General features: G+C 37.5%; 1 long non-coding RNA gene across 1 annotated transcript; it reads left to right on the top strand.

The window, feature by feature from the left end:
* The first annotated feature begins 4815 nt into the window (after positions 1 to 4815).
* Positions 4816 to 20789, top strand: LOC111820599 (uncharacterized). The gene is made up of 3 exons (XR_002824134.1): positions 4816 to 4921; positions 15650 to 15760; positions 19765 to 20789. It is a non-coding gene; the product is annotated as an uncharacterized LOC111820599 (long non-coding RNA).
* The last annotated feature ends 239 nt before the right edge of the window (positions 20790 to 21028 follow it).

Here is a 21028-nt window from a genome sequence, read left to right as displayed (position 1 = left end):
ACGGATATTAAAAAAAATACAGTGAAGCCGGAACTCAGCGGGACTGCCTTGTTTTTCTGGGTCCTGTAAGTTTTCCATCTTTGACAAGGTGCAGTCATACCACTTTCCTATCACTTTCTATTAGTGGAAAATATTCGAGTTTTCCTTCTCTGACAGGTTTCTGCCGTATACAGGTTCTAGCTTTCAGAGGTTTTACTGTACAAATGAGAAAGATATAGAAAAAAATTAATAACTTCAGAAATAACCAGTGTTAACACCTCATTAATAAACTTTTGTATCTGTTCTTCACGTACATGTGTGTATTTTTTTTTCCCTAACAGTAAATATTTAGCTATTTACTTTAATGGCTAAATAAGTATTTGGTTAAGGAATATTAGGATGTGTCATAATTTAACCAGTTTCTTATTTTGGGGCATTTTGTTGATTCCAATCTTTCTCTACCAGTAAAAGGAACAATCTAATAGCTACACTTTTGTCTTACTTACTTCCTTACGATGGAGTCTTAGAAGTAGATTTTCTTACAGGGTCTTTAGAGGGAGCCTGTGTATCTTTTAGATGTATTTCTAACAAGCTTGGAAGGACTGGGAAAGCTTCACAAGGTAAGTGACATCTCAGCTGGGTCTTGAAATATGCATAGGATTTCACACAAGGGAGCCCTGGTGGTGCAGTGGTTAAGAGCTATGGCTGCTAACCGAAAGGTTGGCAGTTCAAATCCACCAGCTGCTCCTTGGAAACCCTATGGGGCAGTTCTACTCTGTCCTATACGGTCGCTATGAGTCGGAATCGACTCAACGGCAATGGGTTTGGTTTTTGTTTTTTTTTCACACAGGAGTATCTATTTGGGGACTGTTTCTATAGTATTAGGGTTTGTGGTTGGGTGGTGGCAGGAGTTAAAATTGTGAAGAAATGTCATGAATCAGATTGCTAAGGAGTTGTGCTTTTATCTTATAGACAAAGTGGTTGTTGTGATGATTATATTAAATGCCAAAGATGCATGTGATGAAGTTACTATATGTATCTTAGCAGTTCAGTATTTTTAATGTAATTTTTACTGATACAAAACATAAATTATAGACTGCACAAATCATTAGTGTATATGTCACTGAACTTACACCCATATAATCAGTACCCAGATCAAGAAAAAGAACATTACCACAACCCCAGAAGTCCTCCCATGCCCTTCCAGTCACTACAACTCTTGCCAAAGGAATAAGGATAGATTTTATGATGTGATGAAATTTGTGTTTTAGGAAGACAACTCTGGCTGGAGTATATGGAATGGCCTGCACTGAAGAGAGAATGATGGCAAGACACCAGTTAGGAAGATTTTGCATTATTTCAGTGGTTTAAGTGAAAAATACGGGCCTGGGAATGGAGAGTATAATATTCATAGTGATGACCCTAGGTCACAAAGAAAAGACTAAGTTATGTTGTTAATGTTGTAAATATTTTCTTAAAAATAATTTTTAAAAGTTTTAGGTTAAGAATAATTAAAAACAGGAGGGTATCTTAGCGCTAAGTACTTAGCTTTTTTCATTTGTATATTTTATAGAAGTAATTATATAAAGGCTTGTTCTTATTGGCTGCTGTCAAGTTGGCACCTGACTCATAATGACGCCATGCACAATGGAGCAAAACCCTGCCCAGGCCTACCCATCCCCATGATTGGTCGCAGATCAGACCATTGTGATCCATAGGATTTTCACTTACTGATTTTTCAGAAGTAGCTAAGCAGGCCTTTCTTCCTAGTCTGTCTTAGTCTGGAAGCTCCACTGAAACCTGTTCAGCATCAGAGCAACACACAAGCCTCCACTGATGGGACGAGTGGTGACTATGCATACTGCATTGGCTGGGAACTGAACCCGGGTTTCCTGCATGGAAAGTGAGAATTCTACCACTGAGCCATCACTGCCCTGTATATAAAGGCTTAGATAGTATGAAATCAATACTGGGCTCGACATGAGAAAAACCCAACAACTCTGTAATACACTTCAGAGTCTATTTTGACATTTCAGGGTAAGAGTTGTAAAATATATTTGACATTGTTAATAATTATTACTCGATTGACTGGCCTCATCTGTTTGTGTGGCTTGGAGTAGGAGAGGAGGTAGAGAAGCTAAATGACTTGCTGGAGACCACACTGCAGAATAGTGGCAAAGTTGGGACTAAAATTTGGGTTTCTTAACTCCCAGTTGGGGCCTTTCCATTTATACCAAAAGGAAAAGAGTTACATGTTAACAAGAGATGGTGTTTACTCCTTCCTGGATCCACAGAACCTCTTTTAAACCATCCTAAGAACAAGCAGTCTTTTTCTTTCTTTCCTTCTCTCCTTCCTTTAAGCCTTTTTTTTTTGCGGGGGGGGGAGGGCGGTGTAAGTCATGGGCACCCCCCCAGATCTCAGAATTAATAGGTTAAGAATATTTTAGTGCTACCCAAAAACAAAGTATACCGTTCTGAATTTTCTTGTCTCTCAAGCTTGGCACACAAGGCATATAGCTGAGAACAGAATGATTTTAGAAAGCAGTACATAGAAGACATGCTGGGAAATGAAAAAGCCAGAATAAAAATAAACAAATCAGTGCTTCTTAAATGAAGACTTCATTGGTAGAAGAAAGAATATAGGTCACAAGGTGAGTTAGCAGAGGTCCTTGATTTCTAATTTTTTAGGATTTCTATCTTGTGATATTCTAAGATACTTACCAAATTATCACTTTTATCATTTTTTAAAAAAATCTAAAAAGCCAAGAGTTAAAGGGTAGGCATAAAGTGACCTTATTTATTCTGTGAGTACATTTCCAGTTCCAGCTGTTAGGCAGACCCAAGATTGCTACTCTATGACACTGTTAAAGTAGGTGTTTGGTAGAATAAAACAAAAGAGATTCATACAGCTTTTGTGCTATCTTCTTATAAATGACACATCTGGCCATAAATGCTAATATTTCAGGAATGGGAAAGATTTGACCTGGTTTCGTTTAATGAGGTTTACTCAAGAATAATGTACATATGTTGTTAGCTGTAGGTTCAAGCATTAGTTCTTGCTCTTACTCTAGAGGTGTTGGTATATAAAGGAGTTACATGGAATTTAGTTTTAGCATGGGAATCTTTCTGGTATAACCAAAAAAAAACCTCGTTGTTGTCAATTCCAACTCATGGCGACCCTATAGGATAGAATAGAACTGCCCCATGCAGTTTCCAAGGAGTGCCTGGTAGATTTGAACTGCTGACCTTTTGGTTAGCAGCTGTAGCTCTTAACCACTACGCCACCAGGGTTTCCATCTGGTATAGCATTATCCTTCATATTCAATTTAAAAATCATGGCGCTCTAAAATCAAAATAACAAAGTGTTAATAGGCTTATACAGGCAGAGTAATAACTATATTACAAGGAACTAAGCAAAGATTATAAATAAGTGTCTATGGTTTGAATCACATACTCTCACTAGGAATGTGTTTTTTTAATTGTGATTTTTCAGTTGATTCATTTTAAACCATTAGAAAATTGTGAGGGAGAAAGGAAGGGGATAGTATCCAGCTTAGATGTATAATTCACTTGGTTACCAGGGAATTTTAAATTACTTTTTCTCTGTTACATTTTAATTTGGTGGACTTAACAGTTTTGTCTCTTCCAGTTTACTTTGTAAAAAAGCATGGCAGTGCACAGATGAGAAAACTGAGGCTCAAATAGGTTGAGTTTTAATATGTAGAGGAGTCTGATGTGTATCCAAGTTTATCTGTCCCCAATATCTATGTTTTTAACCACTATCCTCAGAATAAAATACATTTGGTGTATTATAGAACAATTCTTATGAACACTCATCTCTGCCCACAAAAAGAACTTCTGGAATGCCCATTGTCCTCAATTTCTCTCTTCCTCTCACTCTCTTTCTTTTCAGAGTGCTCTGTAGTTTTTAATGCCGGTGAATATTCTAAAATTATTATTTTTTTCATTTGGAAGAGGATTAAATATGTTGCCAAGGTCATCTAGTCTTATACAGAACTAAATCCTAAACTTAAAGACTACCTTGCAGTATATTATTCAGCTTTTGCATTATAGTTCCTTGAATAATGAGCTCTAGACTGAGCACTGCTTAACAAATCATATGAGCAAGACCCAAAGAATCAAACTTTTCCATGTAGCTCAACTGCATCCCAGAACAAAGCTTAAGAATATTTATAGGAATAGAAAAATATCCAGCACCCAACCAGATAAAATTCACATTGCCTTGTATCCAATCAAATCAAACTCCTGGAGATGAAAATGACAATGTTTGAGATTAAAAAATTTACTGAATGGAATTAATGGCAGTTTAGACATTGTAGAAGATTTATGGACTTGAAGAAATAGCAATAGAAACCATCCAAATGAAACACAAAAAAATGAATTAAAAAAAAAAAGACCATCAATGAGCTGTGGGACTAACATCTAGAGGCTTCACATAGGTAAATGGAGTCCCCAAAGAGAGGAGAGAGAGGTGGGGACATGAGATATTTGAAAAATAATGCCCCAAGTGTTCTAACTTTGATGAAAACTACTAACTCAAGAACCCAAGAAGCTTCTTGCATCCTAAGCATGTGCACACACACCCACAAACACAGAAGAAAAACTTCACCAAGGCCCATCATAATCACATAGTTCAAAACCAGTGACGGATGACAGGAGATTCTCATCAGGAACACTGAAGTGAAAAGACAATGGGCCATCTTTAAAGTTCTGAAAGAAAAACACCATTAACCTAGAATTCTTAAACCCAGCAAAATATTCAAAAAATAAAGACAAAGATGTTTTCAGGCATAGGAAAACTGAAATAATTTATTGCTAGCAGACCTGCACTACAGGAAATGTTAAAGTCATTCAAGAAGAAGGACAATGGTACCAAACGGAAATACTGATCTCCCCAAAGAAATGAAGAGCACTGAAAATGGTAAGTACATGGGTAAGTATGTAAGATTTTTTCCTTATTATTTAATCTCTTTTAAAAAGAACCAACTGTTTTAAACAACAGTAATTAGAATAAAGGCTGGGAGGGGTGAAATGGAATGTACTATTGTGAGGTTCTTTTGCTATATGTAAAGTGGTATAATATCATTTGAAGGTAGAATGTAGTAAGTTAGAGATGTATACTATAACCCCCATAAAAGGTCCTTGGGTGGCACAAACGGTTTGCTCTTGACTACTAATTGAAAGGTTGATGGTTCAGATCCACCGAGTGGCACCATGGAAGAAAGGCCTTACAGTTTGTTTCTGTAAAAATTACAGCCAAGAAAACCCTATGAGCAGTTCTACTTTGTAATACGTAAGTTGTCATGAATCAGAATTGACTCAACAGCAATGGGTTTGGTTTTGGTTTTTATAACACCTAAAGCAACCAGAAGAATAACAAAAACAGTTATAGCTAATAAGTCAACAAAGGAGATAAAATGGAATCATAAAATACACTTAATCCAGGGGATTCTGGGAAGATGGTTCCATGAGTACATCTAAGAACCTGACCCTTCTCACACAACCACCAAAAAAGGCAACTAGAAGTTTGTAATCAGCCCTGTGAGAATTCTGAAATGGTGGGCAAAGGCCTACATCAAGGAGCTTCAAACTGAATCATAATAAGGTTGAATATCACATGGTAGGAAAAGCATTTCTTCCACTGCTCCCGCCTCTCCCCCTTCAGTGCAGCACACAGCTGCACCAGATCTGTAGCCTCACCACATCCCCAGCCCACTCATGGCTTGCATGTGCACAGGGAAAGGCCCTGACCTCTGGCTCCAAAATAAACAGAACAGATCTCTCTGGCAGACTGTTCAGGGTGTTCCTGCCCCTCCTCATCCTAGCACTGCAGATGGATGGCTGCTGTGGAGCCAGATACACCCACACCCCCAGCCAATACACAGCTCTCCTGTGCACTGGGAATGGCTCCAATCTCTGGTTCTGAAAAAAATAGGGCAGATCTTGCTAGTAAACTGTTCAGGGTGTATATTCTGTCCAGTCCAGAGGCGTTTTAGTAAAAGTTTGAAACCACAGTCTGGCTGAAACAGTGAGGGGGCAGTAACTAAGGATTGAAGACTGTGCCCTCTCTGAGGGCATATTCGTTAGAGTGTGTTCTTGATTTGTCTGGGAGCTGCTGAAGGACAGAAACCTGGCTCTGCTCTGAACCAGAGAGATCTTAGGGAGAGACAGGGAGTAGTAAGCCAAGTCTGAAGGCAGTGCCTGCCTTCAGTGTTTTTTTGCAGGAATCAGCACTGTCAAAAACACTATATATTTGGAGGAATTGAGAAAGCTAACACCTTGTAAAATTCAGATGTCCCAGATTCAACAACAACAAAAAATCACAAGGCATACAGAGAAACTGGAAATGATGGCTGACTGAAGTGAACAAGACAAAAGGACAAAAATCATATTTTTGGAACCACGAATAATGAACAGATTGGAAAACTATAATACAGCAATATTAAATAAGCTCAAAGAACTAAAGAAAATCGGGAAGATGATGCATGGACAAAACAGGAATATACATAAAGAGATAGACACTATAAAAAGAAACCAAACAAATACTAGAACTGGAAGAAAATGACTGAATTAAAAAACTCACTGGAAGGATTTAACGAAAGATTAGAGCTGGCAGCAGAAAGAATCCATCAATAAGGTAATCAAAATTATGGAGGCTGAGGAGCAACAAGAGAGACAGATCAAGACTGGTGAGCATAGGCTAATGGAAATGTGGGACACCATCAAGCAAACTAACATCCACATCATGGAAATTTTTTATGGATTGACCTGTGTCCCCTAAAAATGTGTATCAACTTGGCTAGGCTATGATTCCCAGTATTGTGTGGTTGTCCACTATCTTGTGATCCGATGTCATTATCTTATGTGTTGTAAACCCTAACTTCTATGATGTTAATTAGGCAAGATTAGAGGCAGTTATGTTAGTGAGGCAGGACTCAATCTACAGGATTAGGTTGTATTTTGAGTCAATCTCTTTTGAGATATAAAAAAAGAAACCTCATACCACCAAGAAAGAAGCACTGGGAGTGGAGCATGTCCTTTGGTCCCGGGGTTCTTGTGCTAAGAAGCTCCTACATCAGGGGAAGATTGATGACAAGGATCTTCCCCAGAACCAAAAGAGAAAGCCTTCCCTTAAAGCCAGCACCCTGATTTTGGACTTCTAGCCTCCTAAACTGTGAGAGAATAAATTTCTGTTTGCCAAAACCATCCACTTATGATATTCCTGTTATAGCAGCACTGGATAACTAAGACAGTTGCAGAAGGAGATGAGAGAGAAACGAACAGAAAAACTATTTGAAGAAATAATGGCAGAAAATGTTCCAATTTGTGAAGGACGTGGATCTACAAATCTAAGAAGCTCAACAAACTCCAAGTAGGATACACTGAAAGAGATCCACACCAAGACGCATTATATTCAAGCTCTCAAAAACTAGAGATAGAGAATCCTGAAAGCAGTAAGAGAGAAGCAAATAGTCACATACAAAGGACCCCAATATGATTAAGTGCCAATTTTGCCTCAGAAACCTTGGAGGCACAAGGCAATGAAATGGCATTTAAAGTGCTTAAAGAAAAGAACTGTCAACCAATCAGTTTTGCTATGTCTAGCAAAACTGTCCTTCAGGAATGAGGGTCAAATTAAGACATTCCTAGATAAACAAATGCTGAGAGAGTTAATAACCACCAGCCTAGTTCTAGAAAAATGCTAAAGGGAGTCCTTCAAATAGGAAAGAAAGGCCACTAGAAAATAACTTGAAGCCATGCATAGAAAAAAAGATCTCCATTAAAGGCAATTGCATGAGCAAGTATAAGGGCAATTTCCTTCATGCTTTATACAACAAATACATAAAAAATAAGCATACATTTATGTTACAGAGTACATGATGTATAAAGATGTAATAGGTGATGCCACCAACATAAACGGGAGAGGAACAGAGTGGGTATCAATTAGGTATCACCAGTTAAGTTGGTATTAATATAAGCCAGGTTGTTATACGATGGTTAATACAATCCTCATGGTAACCACAAAGAAAATATCTAAGAAAATACACACAGAAGGGAATCAAAGTGGTTCACTGTAAAAAAAATCAAGAAAACACAAAAGTTGGCAGTATTGGAGGAATTGAGGGAAAAAGAAGGTGTATCACACACACATACACACACAAATAACAAAATTGCAGAAGTACGTCCGTCCTTATGGGTAATTACCATGTGAGTAAAGGGAGTAAATGCTCCCATCAAAAGGCAGACAGCGGCAGTATAGATTAAAAAAACAAGATCCAACTAAATGCTGTCTGTCTAAGAGACACGTTTTAGGCCTAAGGACACAGATAGAAAGTGAAAGGATGGAAAAAAAATATTCCATGCATTGAGTAACCAAAAAAGAACTGGGGTGACGATTTTAGTACCAGACAAAATAGATTTTAAGTCAAAATCTGTTATAAGAGACAAGGACATTAAATAACAATGAGAGACTTGGTTCATCACAAAGATACAGCAATTGTAAGTATATATACACTGAACACTTTCAGTAATTGAGAGAACATCTAGAAAGAAAATCAGTAAGGAAATTGAGGACCTGAATGACCCTATAAACCAGCTAAATCTAACTGACATGTATAGAATACTCCAACCAACAACAGCACAATATACTCCAGTGCACATATGGTCTATCCTGCATTGTACAGGATAGACCATATGTTAGGTCACAAATCATACAAAGCAACTTCTCCAACCACAATGGAATTGAACTAGAAAGTAATAGCAGAAAACTATAAAATACACAAATATGTGGAAATTAAACAAGACACTGTTAACTAATGGGCTGAGGAAAGAATCAAGAATCAGAAAATAAATCATATTGAATGAAAATGAAAAAATAACATACCAGAACTTATGGAACCATGGCAAATTCATAGTGGTTAACACCTACATTGAAAAAGATGATCTAAAATCAATAACCTAACTTTAAAACTTGAGCAACCAAAAAAAAAAAAAAAAAAAAGAAGAGCAAGCCAAGCCTAAAGCTACCAGCAGGCAGGAGATAAGAAAGATCAGAGCAAATGTAAATGAAATGGAGAAGAGAAATAATGAAACCTAAAGTTGGTTTTTGGAAAAGATCAATAAAATCAACAAACCTCTTAGACTGACAAAGATAAAAGCCACAACATGCAGTTGTCTAAAATCAGAAATGAAAGTGGGGACATTATAACCGACTGTACAGAAAATACTATGAACAACTGTATGCCAATAAATCAGACAACCTAGATGAAATGGACAAATTCCTAGAAAAACATAAACTTCCTACACTGAGTCATGAAGAAATAGAAGATCTCAATAAATCTATAACAAGTGAAGAGACTGAATCGGTAATCAAAAACCTCCCTTAAAAGAAAAGTCCTGGACCACATGGCTTCACTGGGGAATTCTGCCAAACATTTATATAAGAAGTGACCCCAATCCTTCTTAAACTTTTCCAAAAATATAGAAAAGGAGGGAATACTTTCTAACTCATTGTATGAGGCTAGCATTACCTTGACACCAAAGCCAGACCAAGACACCACAGGAAACCTATAGACCAGTATCCCTTATGAGTATAGACACAAAAATCCTCAACTTAAAATACTAGCAAACAGAAACCAAAAGCATATTAAAAAGGATTATACACCATGATCAAGTGGGATTTATCCCATGAATGCCAGAGTGATTCAGCATTAGAAAACGAATCAACGTAATACACCATATCATCAGAACAAAGGAAAAGAGCCACACGATCACCTCAATTGATGCAGAGAAGGCAGCTGACAGAATCCAATACCCTTTCATGATAAAAACATTTAAGCTAAACATAGAAATTCTTTTATTATTATTATTATTGTTATACTTTAAGTGAAAGTTTACAATTCAAGTTGGTCTCATACAAAAATTTATACACACATTGCTGTGTAACACCTGGTTGCTCTCCCTATACTGTGACAGCACACTCCTCCTTTCCACCCCCCCGATTTCCCTTGGCCATTCAACCAGCTCCTGACTCTCTCTGCCTTCTCATCTTGCCTCTGGACAGAAGCTGCCCATTTTGTCTCATGTATCTACTTGAGCTAAGAAGCACACTCTTCACAAGTATTATTTTATGTCCCATAGTCCAGTCTAATCTTTGTCTGAAGAGCTGGCCTTGACAATGGTTTTAGTTTTGGGCTAACAGAGAGTCCAGAGGCCATGTCTTCTGGGGTCCCTCCAGTCTCAGACCATTAAGTCTGGTCTTTTTACTAGAATTTGAGTTCTGCACCCCACTTTTTACCTGCTCCATCAGGGACTCTGTTGTGTTCCCTGTCAGAGTGGTCACTGGTGGTAGCCGGGCACCATCTAGTTAGAAGGGAAATTCTTCAACCTGATAAAGGACATTTATGAAAAACCCATGGCTAACATCATACTTAGGAACCCTGTTGGTGCAATGGTTAAAGTGCTCAGCTGCTAACCGAAAGGTCGGTGGTTCAAACTCACCAGCCACTCCACAGGAGACAGATGTGGCAGTCAGCTTCTGTAAAGATTTACCGTCTTGGAAACCCTATGGGGCAGTTCTACTCTGTCCTACAGGTTCACTCTGAATTGGAATTGACAGCAGTGGGTTTTAACATCATACTTAACGGAGAAAGACTGAGGGCCTTCCCTGTAAAATCAGGAACAAGACAATGATGCCCGCTTTCAGCGCTGCTATTCAATATTTTACTGGAAGTTCCAGTATTTTACTGGAAGTTTGCATTTAGGCCAGAAGAACTAAACTGAAAGGAAAAAGTAAAACTATCCCTTTTCACAGATCACATGATCCTATGTATAAAACCCCAAAGAACCTACAAGAAAGCTACTAGAGCTAATAAATGAATTTAGCAAAGTAGCAGCATAAAAGATCAACACACAAAAATCAGTCCGATTTCTAAACATCAGCAGTGAGCATTCTGAAAAAGAAATTAAGGTAGCAATTCCATTTACAGTAACATTTAAAAGAGTAAAATACCTAGCAATAAATTTAACCAAGGAAGTGAAGGACTTGTACACTGAAAACTATAAATCATTACTGAAGGAAATTAAAGAAGACCTACATAAATGGAAAGACAGTCCCTGTTCATAGATTGAGAGACTTATATTGTGAAGATGTCAATATTAACTGTAGGAATGTATACCATATTTTTATGTAAATAATGCACACCTTCCGTGTTTGCGGGCCACCCCCCACCCCGCCCCGCCCAAGGTATTTTTGTAAGCTCTCTATGCGTTTTTTTTTTTTTTTTTACAGCAACATGTGGAAGTGGATTGGCATGGCGGTGCTTGTGAGGGTGCCTCGCGGCGGGGGGGACGGTACAGCCAGGAAACAAATGCAAAAGACGTGCATTATCTGCATAAAAATATAGTAGATTCAATGCAATTCCTATCAAAATTACAACAGGTTTCTTTGCAGAAATGAAAAAGCCAATCCTCAAATTTATATGGAATGGCAAGGGGGCCCAAATAGCCAAAGTAGTTCTTGAAAAACAAGAACAAAGTAGGAAGACTCACACTACCTGATCTGTAAATATACTATGAAACCAAACCAGGTGCTGTCGAGTCATTTCTGATTCACTGTGACTCCATGTACTATAAAGCTACAGTAATGAAAACAGTCTGGTACTAGTATAATGATATACATATAGACCAATGGAATAGAACTGATAGTTCAGAAATAAACCTGTACATCTATGCTCAGTTGATTTTCGACAGGGGTGCTAAGTCCATCCAATGGGGAAAGAATAGTCTCTTTAATAAATGGTACTGGGACAACTGGATTTCCATAAACAAAAGAATGAACCTCGACTGATACCTCACATTATATACAAAGATTAACTTAAAAGGGATCGAGGATCTAAATGTGAGAACTAAAACCATAAAACTCTTAGAAGAAAACATAGCGGTAATGCTTTGGGACCTGTTTTTAACCATGATATGATACCAAAGAGCACAAGCAACAGATGACAGAATAGATAAATGGGACTTCATCACATTAAAAACTTTTGGTCATCAAAGGATTGTATCAACAAAATGAAGAAACAGCCTACAGACTGGGAGAAGATTTTTGGTAACCATATATCTAATAAGGGACTTATATGTAGAATACTTAAGGAATTCCTACACCTTAACCACAAAAAAGACAAACAGCCCAATTAGAAAATGTACAAAGGACTTGAATACACATTTCACCAAACAGGAAACACAAGTGGCCAACAAGCACATGAAAAGATGCTCTAGGTCATTCATCATCAGGAAATGAAATCAAAACTATAATGAGATAGCACTTTATTCCCACCAAGATGGCTATGGTTAAAAAAACAAACAAAAAAAAGAGGTGTTGGCGAGGATGTAGAGAAATTACAACACTCATCCATTGCTGGTGGGACTGTGAAATGGTAGAGCTGCTGTGGAAAACAGTATGGCAGTTCCTCAAAAAGTTTAACAGAATTATCATGTGATCCAGCCATTCCCCTCTTAGGTAGATACCAGTTACGGATTGAATTATGTCTCCCAAAAATATGTTGTAAATCCTAACCTCTCTGCCTATGGTTATAATCCCATTTGGGAATGGCTTGTCTTTGTTATGTTAATGAGGCAGGATCACTGTAGGGTGTATCTTGAGTCAGTCTCTCTTGAGATATAAAAGAGATTAAACAAGCAAGCACAGATGGGGTTAAGAGAGATGCCAAGCCACATGGAGATCTCCATGGAATCAGGAAGTAGAAACTAAAGAGACAAGGACCTTCTTCCTGAGCTGACAGAGAGAAAGCCTTCTCCTAGAGCCAGCGCTCTGAATTTGGACTTTTAGCCAACTAAACTGTGAGAAAATAAATTTATTTTTGTTAAAACCATTCACTTTTTGGTATTTCTGTTATAGCAGCACTAGATAACCAAGACAGTACCCAAAAGAATTGAAAGCAGGAACACAAATGGATACTTGTACACCAATGTTCACTGCATCACTATTCATAACAGGTAAAAGGTGGTAACAGCCTAAATGACCAAAAACAGATGATTGGATAAACAAAATATGCTATATACATACAATGGCATATTACTTACTCAAAAAGAGAAATGAAGTTCTGATACATCCTACAACATGGATGAACTCTGAAAGCTTGCTAAGTGAAATAAGTCAGCCACAGAAGGACAAATATTGTGTGATCCCAATTATATGAAATATCTAGAATAGACAAATGTGTCGAGACCAAAGTTTACTGGTGGTTACCAGGGGTAGGAGAAAAGGGGGTAAGAGGGGTCACTGCTTAGGGTGCACTGAGCTTCTGTTGATGGTGATGGTTGCACACCACGATAAACATAATTAATGTCACTGTACTGTACATGTAAAAAGTGCTGAAATGGCAAAGAAAACTACTGGCCCTAAGGGCTTCACTGGTGAATTCTTTCAAACATTTAAGGAAAAAATAATACCAATTCTACACAAACTCTTCTGGAAAACTGAATAGGAGTGGATACTTCCTAATTCACTGATGAGGCCAGCAATGTCCTGATAATCAAGAACATACAAGAAAAGTAAACTACAAACAGTATCTCTCATGAGATAGACGAAAAATAGATGTAAATATAAACACAGATCTAAAAATTCTTTAAAAGTTTTAACAAATAAAATGAATGTATAAAAAGGATAATATCATGATCAGGTGGGGTTTTAATCCCAGAATACGGGATTGTTTTAACTTTCAAAAATCAGTGTAATTCACCATATTAAAGTAAAAAAGAAAAAACATATGATCATCTGAATAGATGAGGAAAAATAATCTGACGAAATCCAATTCCTGATAAAAACTCTTCACAAGCTAGGAACAGAAGGGTACTTCATCAACCTGATAAAAAGCACCTACAAAAAACCTACAGCTATTTAAAGGTGAAAGACTGCGTGCTTTTCCTAGAAGATCATGAACAACGCAAGAATATCTGCTCTCACAGGTTTTATTCAACATTGGAGGTTCTGACCAGTAAAATCAGTCAAGAAAAAAATAAAAGGCATTTAGATTTGAAAAGAAGAAACAAAACTGACGTAATTATCTATGTAGAAGATCTCATGCAATCTACAAAAAGCTACTAGAACTAATAAGCCAGTTTACAAGATTGTAGCATACAAGATCAATATAAAACAATTGTTTTTCTACATTATAGCAATGAACAATTGGAAATAGATAGTAAAAAAAAAAAAATTTGCAATGGTATCAGAAATGTGAAATACACAGGAATAAATCTGACAAAAGGCATGAATGAACTGTACACTGAAAGCTGCAAAGCACTGCGGAAAGGAATTAAAGATGACATAAATAAATGGAGAGATTTACCTGGTTCATGGGTTGGAGATTCAATATTGTTAAGACTGTCAGTTCTGTGAAAATTGATTTATAGATTCAACATTGTCCCAGTCAAAATCTCAGCAGGCTTTTTTTTTTTAAGAAATTGGCAAACTGATTCTAAAATTCGTGTGGAAATGCAAAAAGATCTACAATAGCAGAAACAACCAACTGACAAAAAGAACAAAGTTGGAGGCCTATCACTACATGATTTCAAGACTTACTATAAATCTGCAGTAATTAAAACACTGTGGTATTATTATAAAGATAGACAAATAGATCAATGTAACACAATACAGAGTCTGGGAATAAACCCACACATACAAGGACAACAGATTCTTGACAAAGTGCAAAGGTAATTCAATGAAGAAAGGATTGTTTTTCAAAATACATGGTGCTGGAACAACTGGAGATATATATATGTATATATACATAAGTTGTACATTTATATATAAATGAACGTTGATCCATATCTCACACCATATACAACAATTATCTCAAAATGGATCTAAATGTAAAATGTAAAACCTAAAACTGGTAGAAGAAAACATAAGAGAAAAATTGTGTGACCTTGGGTTCGGCAAAGATTTATCTATCACGGCAAAAGCATAATCTATAAAGGGACAAACTGATGAACGGGACTTCATCAAAATCTACAACTTCTATTCACTGCTAAGAGAAAGAAAAGATAAGCCACAGACTGGGAGAAAATGCTTGCAAACCATATATATGATAAAAGAATTGTATTCTGAATATAAAGAAATCTCAAAACTTAATATTGAGAAAAAAATGCAATAAAAAAATGGGTAAATTATTTAAACAGTTGCTTTCTCAAGAATAGACACACATGGCAAATAAGCACATGAAAAGATGCTCAACCTCATTAACTTTGTTAGTCTTTAGGGAAATTCAAAGTAAAACCATAATGAGATACCTCTACACACTTATTACCTGTTGCCGTTGAGTCAATTCCAACTCATAGCGACCCTATAGTACAGAATAGAACTGCTCCATAGGGTTTCCAAGGATTGGCTGGTAGATATGAACTGCTGACCTTTTGGTTAGCAGCTGTAGCTCTTAACCACTGTGCCACCAGGGCTCCACACACCTATTAGAATGGCTAAAATGAAAAATTTTTGTTGAGTATGTTGAGGAACTGGAACTCTGATACACTCCAAGTGAGAATGTAAAATGACAGAACTACTTTGGAAAATGGCAATTTCTTACAAAGTTAAACATACACTTACCATATCATCTCGTCTTTCCATTCCTAGGCATTTCTTCAATAAAGGTATATGTTCCTACAAAGATCTGTACACAAATGATCATACAAGCCTTATTTTTAACAGTACCAAACTGGAAACAATTCAAATGTCTATCAACAGGTGAATGGATATTTTTTTTTTAATTGTTTTTTAGATGAAGGTTTACAGAACAAACTAGCTTCTCAAACAGTACACATATTGTTTTATGACACTGGTTAACAACCCCACCACATGTCAACACTCTCCCTTCTCGACCTTGGGTTCCCTATTACCAGCTTTCCTGTCCCCTCTTGCCTTCTAGTCCTTGCCCCTGGGCTGGTGTGCCCCTTTAGTCTTGTTTTATTGGCCTGTCTAATCTTTGGATGAAGGGTGAACCTCAGGAGTGACTTCATTACTGAGCTAAAAGGGTGTCCAGGGGCCAGACTCTCAGGGTTTCTCCAGTCTCTGTCAGGCCAGTAAGTCTGGTCTTTTTTTGTGAGTTAGAATGTTGTTCTACATTCTTCTCCAGCTCTGTCCAGGACCCTCTATTGTGATCCCTGTCACAGCAGTCAGTGGCTGGGCACCATCTAGCTGTACTGGTCTCCGACTGGTGGAGGCCATGGTAGTTGTGGTCCATTAGTCCCCTGGACTAATCTTTCCCTTATGTCTTTAGTTTTCTTCATTCTCCCTTGTTCCTGAAGGGGTGAGACCAGTGGACTATCCTATATGGCTGTTCACAGGCTTTTAACACCCCAGATGCTACTCACCAAAGTAGAATGTAGAACATTTTCTTTGTAAACTATGTTATGCCACCTAAGCTAGATGTTCCCCGAGACCATGGTCCCCACAGCTCTCAGCCCAGCAATTTGGTCCCTCAAGGAGTTTGGATGTGTCTATGGAGCTTCCATGACCTTGCCTTGTACAAGTCGTGCTGGCTTCCTCAGTGAATGGACAAATTTTGATGTATTTATACAAGGGAGTATGTGCGTCAGAATCAACTCAAAGGCAATGAGTTTTTTTTTTTCGTAATGTACTACTTAGCAATAAAAAGGATTAAACTGTTAATATATGTAACAACATGGATGAATCTCAAAATAATTATGCTGAGTGGTATAAAAAGACACAAAAAATAGGGTACATATATATAAAATTCTAGAAACTTTACAGTGACAAAGATCAGTGGTTGCCTGGGGAGAGAGGTGTGAGAAGGAATGGATTATAAAGAAGCAGGAGACAACTCTTAAGGATGATGGATTTGTTCGCTATCCTGATTCTGGCAATGGTTTCACAGGTGTATACATGTTAAAACTTATCAGCTGTACATTTAAAAAATATATACGTTAAGTTATAAATTATACATGTTAAATATATGCAGTTTACTGAATGTAAATTATACCTTAACAAAGTTGTCTTTTAAAACGTATCCAGAAAAAAGAATAAAAGAAAATAAGTTGAAATATAATGGGGAAGCAATGGGGCATAGTTGTACTCTGACACACGAGGTTGCCGTGAGTCAGAATTGACTCAACGGCAACTGGTTAACATTTATTGGGCACATACTATGGGCCAAGTGCTGGGCAGGTGTTAAGTAAGAATTGTAGTATACACAAATATATCAGTTTCTATGTGCCAGGGACTGTTACATACTTTTTACATATATTATTTGATTCTCACAACTCATTGAAGCAGAGACTACTTTTATCCCCATTTTACAGAGTCACACAGCGACTGAGGGAGGGAGCTGAGATTCAAACCTGAGTAGAGTGGTGTTGTAATGAATTTTTAGATACCCATTAAGCTATGTAGTTTTATTTCCGTTTTACAAAATGAGGAATCTGTAGCTCAGAAAGGTGGTACTTTTTCAAGGTCAAAATTGGTAAATAGTGTAGCCAAGATTCAAATTTAAACTTGTTTTACTCCAGAATATACACTCTTCTACACTAGATTGCCTCCATACCAGGAGTGACAGAGTATATACTACTACTGATAACTGTTAACTTAGATCGTGTTACCTACTTCTCCCACACCCCTTTTACCAGTCAACATGTTGCCTGGTATGATTGCTGAATGTAGATTAGAATATACTTGGCACTAGTAAGGAAGCATGAGCTAAACATACTTGGTTTATTTTGACACAATTCCATTTTCAATATTTAGATCTTCTTGGTTGAAGCCAAGAGAGTAAGCAAGAACACATGAAGAATAAAATCCAATCTCTTCTAAAGCAATTATCCCATTCCTAGGTAGAGTTCAACAGACAAAACTTGTACCATGAAATTGTTTGTTGGTGACTTTTGGAGGCAACACAGGGTGGTTGTTGTTAGCTGCCGTCAGTTGGCCCCCAGTTTGTGGCATCTCATGCACAACAAAATTGGACTGTTATGATCCATAAGAGTTTCATTAGCTGGTTTTTAGAAGTATAGCACCAGGCCTTTCTTCTTACTCTTAGTCTGGAAACTGCTGAGACCTGTTCAGCATCAGGTCTTGACTGACAGACAAGTGGTGGCATAGGGTAGTACCTAAGAACAATAACACTGGAATCAGACCTGGATGCAAATTATGGCTCCGCCCACTAGCCAGCTATATGACCTTGAAGAAGTGACTTAATCTGAGCCTCAGTTTTGCCTATTTGTGAAATGGATTACTGATACCTCATAGGGTTGTTGTGAACATTAAAGAGATACTGTATATTAAGCACTTAACATAGCATCCAACATACTTACTGTACATACTCAAAAAATATTCCACTTCTAGTTACTATAAAGATATTCCTACTTAACTGTAGGAAACCAAAGCCATATCAGATTAGATATTGATGAAATGCTAAAAGCATTTTATGATATAATACCCTGTTTACAGAAAATGTGTCATGTAGATTCCAAAAGCATCTAGTTCAGAGTATTAAACTTAATCCTTTCCTATTTAAAGAAACACGTAAAATAACACATTTTAAAATCAAATTCTCTTTAAAAGTGGTTTTCTGTTTACATAGGTCTATAGCCAAGATTTGCTCTGGAGGTGGAAATTCATGTTGACCCTGACAGTTTTATGTTAAAGCAAATTCCATATTTAAAAGCTAAATAGTCTGGATGACTTGTATTAGTGTGTCTTTTATATTCTATAATTTTGAAACCATAGCCTTTACAGAAAAGTTGCACATACGCATTTTGTGTTTTAGTGCACATAATTTGTGTAAGCTGGCAAGGAGCACATTCAAATAAAAATTGAGAACATGGAGTGAGATAATCCAAAAAAGCTAAGTCTTTCAATTTAATTCATTCAATTTGTTATTCTCACCTGCTATTGTCAACCAAAATGAAGAGATTAATGTATAAAAAGGACAGCTTTGTCTGCCCTGAAGGACAGTTTCAAAGCTAGATCATCTGCTTTGAAATTGCTGTTAAGTTGATACATTCCCTTATTAGCCCATAGTTTCGATTAATTCCTGTGTGATAATGACTTTCACCTGTACATCTCCAGGCCAGATAGCTTACCTTTCTTGAGTCCTCTGAAATCTGACATCAGGCTTTTTTTTTTTTTCCTTCAAGCTATTTTTTCCAACTTTCTTGGCTATTGTTGGTGACATCCCAATATTTTGGACCTTCAAGCTTACATAAACATTCTCCCCCTCCGTTATTTTGTTGTCTTCCCATAGATAAACTATTGCTAAACCTGTTTTATCTTATAGTTACTCCTTTATAATGTCCTTCAGATATGTCCCTTTTATCTTTAAAATTGGCTATTTAATCCAAGCTCTTAAATGTCAAGCTTGAACTATATAGCCTCTTGATTTTTCTCCCTAACGTCCCATCCTGCCCCACATCCCTCCCCATCAAACTATGTTGTGTGTGCTGCTGAGTCGATTCAGACTCAGCGATCCTATAGGGCAGTAGAACTGCCCCATAGGGTTTTCTAGGCTGTAATCTTTACAGCAGCAGATCACCAGGTGTTTTCTCCGTGGAGCGGCTCGTGGATTTGAACCTCCCATCTTTCGGTTAGCAGCCAAACACGGAAACTTCCAACAACATGTATGTAATGTAAAATACTTTTACCTACGGTAATACTCTGAAGAGACCTGCTGCAGGTTGAGTAAGGAGAACCTGGCTAGACAGAGGGAGTTTAAATGGGATCTCCTTTTGTTTCAGTGATTCTACCAGGAAGGAAAACAGAAGTGCAGAACCTTCAGGAACTGAATCACAAGGTAGACAAATATCCAATTGGAGATTGTTGCTAGCAAGAGACTGATGATAATACGTAATAGCAATTGGGAAGATAAAAGGAGACAGAAAATTCAAGCTTTTGCTAGCCATTCTTTCCCTTTTTGCTCTCCACATACCTGAGTTGGGAATCCTTCTATGTGCACTATTTATTTGGTTTGTGTTATACTGTTAATTATAATGTAATCTAGAAGGCCAGGAGAGCTGACCAACAAAGAAGAGAAAGCAGTTTATTCTGACCATAGTGACATAAACATCTGTTTAGAAACACCCTAGCACTTAGGGCCTTCTAATATAAGCCCATTACCAGCTCTTTTCCTTTCTATTTCATGTCTCTCTACTTTCTTGTGTTCTGTGTTCCTACTAAAGATTGTGCTCAAAGATGACCTGCCTGATCTGCTCTGCAATAATTTTGCTTATTGCTGTATCTCTAGTGCCTTGAACAGTGCCTAGCACAGAGTAAGCGCCTAATAAGTATTTGATGAACGAATGAATGGTTATTTTTTTCTGTCTGGCAGTCCACATCCATCACTACCTTACAGTTCTACATAAAATTTGCCTATACCAGTAAACTTGTATCCTTTATCAATCCAGTCTTAAACCACTTCATTTTTCTACATCCTCTTAGCAATTATAGTTTGCACTGCATTAATATACTCTTATGTCATTTTTCACATACATATTTCTTCTACAGATATATGTACTTGCTGTTGTTAGTTGCCACTGAGTCGATTCTTACTTGTGGCAATCGCATTGTGCAGAGTAGAACTGCTTCACAGAGTTTTCAAGGCTGTGACCTTTTGGAAGTAGATTGCCAGGACTGTCTTCTGAGGTGCCTCTGGGTGGGTTGGACTGCAGTCTTTCAGTTAATAGTTGAGCACTTAACCACTTGTGCTACCCAGGGACTGACCATGTCTGTGTCTACCTCTGTCTCTGCCCGTCTGTCTATATATATACAGAGTATATGCTGGCGTCCCTGGGTAGCACAAATGGCTAAGCACTCAGCTAATAGCTGGAAGGTTGATGGTTTGAACTTTCTCAGAGGTGCCTTGGAAGACAGGCCTGGTGATTGGCTTCTGAAAAGTCACAGCCTTGAAAACCCTATAGAGCACAGCTGTACACTGCATACATAGGGTTGCCACGAGTCAGGATCGACTTGACAGCAAGTAACGATACAGAACATAGTATATGC

Source organism: Trichechus manatus, unplaced genomic scaffold (genome assembly GCF_000243295.1).
Source record: "Trichechus manatus latirostris isolate Lorelei unplaced genomic scaffold, TriManLat1.0 scaffold00044, whole genome shotgun sequence".
NCBI lineage: Eukaryota > Metazoa > Chordata > Mammalia > Sirenia > Trichechidae > Trichechus > Trichechus manatus.
Note: the sequence above shows the minus strand (reverse complement) of the source record. Positions and strands in the feature narration are given on the sequence as shown.